This window comes from Enoplosus armatus, chromosome 6, assembly GCF_043641665.1.
Source record: "Enoplosus armatus isolate fEnoArm2 chromosome 6, fEnoArm2.hap1, whole genome shotgun sequence".
Classification (NCBI taxonomy): Eukaryota; Metazoa; Chordata; class Actinopteri; order Centrarchiformes; family Enoplosidae; genus Enoplosus; species Enoplosus armatus.
In genome coordinates, this window is record NC_092185.1 from 25,448,629 (window position 1) to 25,455,495 (window position 6,867).

Genomic DNA, 6,867 nt, shown 5'->3' on the forward strand with positions numbered 1-6,867 from the left:
TATGTAAATAAAAAAGTGTTAAACAAACCAGAATATGTTTTATATTTTAGATTCTTCAAAGCAGCCACCTTTTGCTTTGATGACAGCTTTGCACACTCTTGGCATTCCCTCAATCAGCTTTATGAGGCAGTCACCTGGTTTCCAAGGTGTGCCTTGTCAAGAGTTCATTTGTGGAATTTTTTGCCTTCTTAATGCGTTTGAGCCCATCAGTTGTGTTGTGCAGAGGTAGGGTTGGTACACAGTTCTATACAGTGAATTGCCCTATTCAACCACTGTCCTAATCCATATTATGGCAAGAACCACTCAACTAAGTAAAGAGAAACGACAGTCCATCATTACTTTAAGACACGAAGGTCAGTCAATCCGGAAAATTTCAATGGAACTTTGAATGTATCCTCAAGTGCAGTCGCGAAAACCATCAAATGCTATGATGAAACTGGCTCTCATGAGGACCGTCCCAGGACTGCTGCAGAGGATAAATTTATTAGAATTACCAGCCTCAGAAACTGCAAATTAACACCACCTCAGATTAGAGCCCACATAAATGCTTCACAGAGTTCAAGTAGCAGACACATCTCAACATCAACCATGAATCAGGCACACATATACATATATACACATATATACACACATATATACATATAAATATATACACACACACACACATATATATACATATACATATATACACATATATATACACAGTACTGTGCACATCAACCAATTATACCAAACAGGTGATCAATGATCATCAATTTCACATGTAGGTTGAAACACAGTCATTGACTGAAACAGAAACAGCTGTGTAGGAGGCTTAAAACTGGGCAAGGAGCAGCCAAACTCTGCAACCAAGGTGAGGTTGTGGAAGACAGTTTCATGTCACTGGTCATACACCGCGGCAAGACTGAGCACAGCAACAAGACACAAGGTAGTTCTACTGCACCAGCAAGGTCTCTCCCAGACAAAGATGTCAAAGCAGACTGGGGTTTCAAGATGTGCCGCTCAAGCTCTTTTGAAGAAGCACAAAGAAACGTTGAGGATCGTGGACGCAGTGGTCGGCCAAGGAAACTTAGTGCAGCAGATGAAAAACACACCAAGCTTATTTCCCTTCGAAATCGGAAGGTGTCCAGCAGTGCCATCAGCTCAGAACTGGCGGAAACCAGTGGGACCCAGGTACACCCATCTACTGTCCGGAGAAGTCTGGCCAGAAGTGGTCTTCATGGAAACGTTGCAGCCAAAAAGCCATACCTCCGACATGGAAACAAGGCCAAGCGACTCAACAATGCATGAAAACATAGGAACTGGGGTGCAGAAAAATGGCGGCAGGTGCTCTGGACTGATGAGTCAAAATTTGAAATATTTGGCCTGTAGCAGAAGGCAGTTTGTTCGCCGAGTGTCTGCAGGCAACAGTGAAGCGTGGTGGAGGTTCCTTGCAAGTTTGGGGCTGCATTTCTGCAAATGGAGTTGGAGATTTGGTCAGGATTAATGCTGTCCTAATAAAGGCAATACAGGTAGATACTTATCCATCATGCAATACAATATCAGGGAGGCGTATGATTGGCCCCAAATTTATTCTGCAGCGGGACAACGACCCCAAACATACAGCCAATGTCATGAAGAACTATCTTCAGCGTAAAGAAGAACAAGAAGTCCTGGAAGTGATGGTATGCCCCCCCCCCACAGAGCCCTGATCTCAACATCATCGAGTCTGTCCGGGATTACATGAAGAGACAGAAGGATTTGAGGAGGCCTACATCCTCAGAAGATCTGGGGTTAGTTCTCCCAAGACGTTTGGAACAACCTACCAGCCGAGTTCCTTCAGAAACTGTGTGCAAGTGTACCTAGAAGAATTGATGCTGTTTTTGACGGCAAAGGGTGGTCACCCCAAATATCGATTTGATTTAGATTTCTCGTCTGTTCATTCGCTGCATTTTGCTAATTGATGAAAATAAGCTATTAACACTTCCATTTTTGAAAGCATTCTTAGTTTACAGCATTTTTTCACACCTACCTAAAACTTTTGCACAGTACTGTACATACACATGTGTGTGTGTGTATATATATATATATATATATATATATATATATATATATATATATATATATATACACTACATTGCCAAAAGTATTGGCTCACCTGCCTTGACTCGCATATGAACTTAAGTGACATCCCATTCTTAATCCATAGGGTTTAATATGATGTCGGTCCACCCTTTGCAGCTATAACAGCTTCAACTCTTCTGGGAAGGCTTTCCACAAGGTTTAGGAGTGTGTTTATGGGAATTTTTGACCATTCTTCCAGAAGCACATTTGTGAGGTCACACACTGATGTTGGACGAGAAGGCCTGGCTCTCAGTCTCCGCTCTAATTCATCCCAAAGGTGTTCTATCGGGTTGAGGTCAGGACTCTGTGCAGGCCAGTCAAGTTCATCCACACCAAACTCTCTCATCCATGTCTTTATGGACCTTGCTTTGTGCACTGGTGCACAGTCATGTTGGAACAGGAACTGTTCCCACAAAGTTGGCAGCATGGAATTGTCCAAAATCTCTTGGTATGCTGAAGCATTCAGAGTTCCTTTCACTGGAACTAAGGGCCCAAGCCCAGCTCCTGAAAAACAACCCCACACCATAATCCCCCCTCCACTAAACTTTACACTTGGCACAATGCAGTCAGACAAGTACTGTTCTCCTGGCAACCGCCAAACCCAGACTCGTCCATCAGATCGCCAGATGGTGAAGCGCGATTCGTCACTCCAGAGAATGCGTCTCCACTGCTCTAGAGTCTTAGAGTCTAGAGTCTTGACAAGGCACACCTGTTAATTGAAAACCTGCCTCATAAAGCTGATTGAGAGAATGCCCAGAGTGTGCAAAGCTGTCATCAAAGCAAAAGGTGGCTGCTTTGAAGAATCTAAAATATAAAACATATTCTGGTTTGTTTAACACTTTTTTATTTACATAATTCCTTCATAGTTCTGATGTCTTCGATATTAATCTACAATGAAAAAATACTAAAAATAAAGAAAAACCATTGAATGAGAAGGTGTGTCCACACTTTTGACTGGTACTGTATATGTGTATATATATGCAAATGTGTGTGTGTGTATTTGTGTGTATATGCATATGTGTGTTTGTGTGTGTGTGTATATGTATATATGTGTATATGTTTATGCTTGTGTATATGTTTATATATGTGTATATATGTAATGTATATGTGTGTATATATGTATATATGTGGATATGTATATGTGTGTATATATTCGTATATGTATGTGTGTGTAAGTTTATATATGTGTATATATGTATATGTATATATGTATATGTATATGTGTATATATTCGTATATGTATATATGTAATGTATATATGTGTATACAGTATAGTATAAAACATTCAACACTTTTTTGTTTACTACATAATTCCATATGTGTTCCTTCATAGTTCTGATGTCTTCGATATTAATCTACAATGAACAAATACCAAAAATAAAGAAAAAACATTGAATGAGAAGGTGTGTCCAAACTTTTGACTGGTACTGTGTATATATATATATATATATATATATACCTTGTTATGTTTTTCTTTCGGGGAAGGGCGTGACAAGCAGCGAGGTTGTTACTCTGAACTCTTGAGCTGGACACTGTAAGGAGTGTAAAATTCACAAGACCTAGCTAATAGCATGAAGCTAGTTAATGCTAACCCTACGCTTAATATCCAGCGTTTGTAAATTCCCCTGCCCAAAGACGTCTTTTCCTCTCATGTAAATTAACCACCGTCGTAACATTTAATTTCACAGAGTATCTATTGAAAAAAAAATGTCCTGGTGGAGCATACACCATCGCAAGCTGATCCTGCGCCGCGGTCACTGTGGTACGTGGAAGCGGGAAACGCCAGTCCTTAAAGTGGGGGCTGTTCGAGGCTGCATATTAAGAACTGCACAATCTTGCACATCTTTTTGCTCTCGCACTGTGATTGGTGCGGTCCGAAACAGCTCGCTAAAATGTCTGCCAATCATGTGAATATGGTGTACAAAAAGTGTTGAGTTTCCCGAAGGCACTGTACTTTCAGCTGTGGCAAAAATACAGGCTGTATTGGCCAAATATTTATGAGAAAGAATGTACATTTAAAAGTTACATCATTTGAGCAGCAGGAAGGCCACGTAACTGCGGTGGTACGTATCAACGGCGTCAATATTTATCTCTGCTCTTCGATGGCTTTATCCCCCTGGACCCTGCAAGCCAGTGAAAGCACGGGGGGAGCAAGGACTATTCTTTTTTTCTCTCCTTCCTCTGCCACTGCTGCCGTCGTGTCGTTATGATATCTGCTCCGCTGATGTTGAGATTTGGGGCGGCTCTCATCTGCTCAGTAGTTGGAGGGCTTGGTTGCTTGGTAATCTGCAGGAGGGGATCGCAAGGGCTTGCTTTGTCTGGAGATTTGTGTAAGCACAGGAAGCGACCTCCAACTATCACGTCTTCTGATGCAAACAGAGAGAGAGAGAGAGAGAGAGAAAGGGGAGCACCAAAACCATCTGCTACTGAGAATTCATACTAGTGTATTGTGTGTTTCAAAGAAGTACCGCGTGTGGGTGGGAAGAGTCAGGGTTAGGCATTGTGCACCGGCACTGACGAAAAGCTTTAAAACGATGAGAAGTAAATCGAAGCGTGTTGAATTTTATCTTTGGGCCAAGATAGCAAAAAGATCTACATTAATGGTGCTACACGCAACATGGCTGGCCTACTTTCCTTATTGTTCTGAAGTGGGTGGGACAGTGCAGCTGAAGCTGTGTTTGTGCAGTGCAATTCTGGTGCTCAGTTTTTGGTACGAAATTGTGTCTCTTGTTTCTGCCTGCTTAGCTAACCGCCTCTTATTGAAAAGCACCCACTCTAAAATCACAAAAATGGTCGGTCCTGACTGAAATATCTCGACAAATCTCGGATGAATTAAGATGAACACTTACACCGAAGAGGAGTTTTGCTTACCTTATCTGAATGGACAAAAGAAAACCCAATAATGCTTCTTTAAACCACATGTGCAAGTATTTTAGTTTATCTACTATACGTACAATCTGAGAAATAATCTTTCTGTACTGCAGTTGGCGGTGCGCATGCTCAATTGGATAGGTGATCCTTCAAAAACACAGGCAAGTTGTAATCTTAAAACCTTTTTTTTGTTGTTGTATTAGTTAAGTGATTGTAACCAGATTCAGATTCTTACGTGTTAAGAGCTGCAGGTTTCATGAAAAACCCAGACGGCAGAGCCATACGTATAGCTAACGTGCAAGGTGATAGTTTACGAAGCCAGCTATGCGTTAATGTCGTCTCCCTCCGGAGTTGGTGAGTCAACACTCTGAGCCTCTGTTCTCCTCTCAGGCCCCCATGTCGTCTCCAACTCTCAGACAAAGGTGACAATATTCAGAAAACCCCCCCCCCCAAGATGAAACCTCCTGCCGGCTTTGACTCTACAGACCTTCGCAGTGGGAGTGGGCGGCATGCGGGTGACACAGCGAGAAACGCTCCCCGATAGAGAATGTCTAATGGAACCGACACCGCGGGTTTTATTGGGCAATTGCATTGCTGCGCCGCGAGCAGCATTGAGCGCAGAGCGTCCTGGTGTGCCAGGTGTGGGCCCAGAGTGGCCTCCACGCAAGGGATGGAGCCGTCAGCGCAGAGGTGAGGAGGGGAGTATGCGCATGAGCGCGGCTATTCCCTGTTGAATTTCCGGTTTAGTTTACAAGTTCGCAATTGCAACGCTGTGTGGCGGCTGAGCGGTTTCACTCCAGCAAGGGTTAGGGTTAGAATGAACCAGGAAGGAATGACCAATCAGTCAGGGTACACCATCTGCCTTTTTTTCCCCCCCCTGGATGGCTTGTCAGGCTTGACAACCATATTCAAGGAAAGGTAGTTATACAGGTTAATTCCACCGAGTTTGACCACTGACTGTAGTGCAATCCTTAAAGAGGTGACTATCTGCTCAGACATCGTAGCCAAACCCAATGAAACGACAAGGGATTCGAAAGGCAAGACGAGACGTGATACAGTCAGGCCCAGAAATATCTGGACAGTGATGCAATCTTCATGATTCGGGCTCTGCATGCCACCACGTTGGATTTGAAATGAAACAGCTACGATGCAGTTGAAATGCAGACTTTCAGGTTTAATTCAAGGGGTCGAACAACAAACATCCTATGAAACATTTTAGGAATTGTAACCATTTTTATACAAAGTCTCCTCATTGCAGGGTCTCAAAAGTAATCGGACAAATTAACATTACATATAAGTAAAAATGTTCATTTTTTAACACTTTGTTGAGAATCCTTTGCAGGCAGTGACTGCCTGAAGTCTGGAACCCATGGACATCACCAAACCCTTTGTGATGCTTTGCCAGGCCTTTACTGCAGCCGTCTTCAGTCGTTGCTTGTTTGTGGGTCTTTCTGCCTTAAGTTTTGTCTTGAGCCAGTGAAATGCATCGATGCTCGATCGGGTTGAGGTCTGGTGATTGACTCGGCCATTGCAGAATATTCCACTTCTTTGCCTCCTGGGTTGCTTTCGCAGTATGTTTTGGGTCATTGTCCATCTGTACTGTGAAGCGCCGTCCAATCAACTTTGCTGCATTTGGCTGAATCTGAGCAGAAAGTATATCCCTATACACTTCAGAATTCATCAATAAACACTCGTGACCCAGTGCCATTGGAAGCCATGCAAGCCCACGCCATCACACTGCCTCCACCATGTTTTACAGAAGATGTGGTGTGCTTTGGATCATGAGCTGTTCCAATTCTTCTCCATACTTCCTTCTTCCCATCATTCTGGTACAGGTTGATCTTAGTCTCATCTGTCCAAAGAATGCTGTTCCAGAACTGGGCTGGCTTCTTC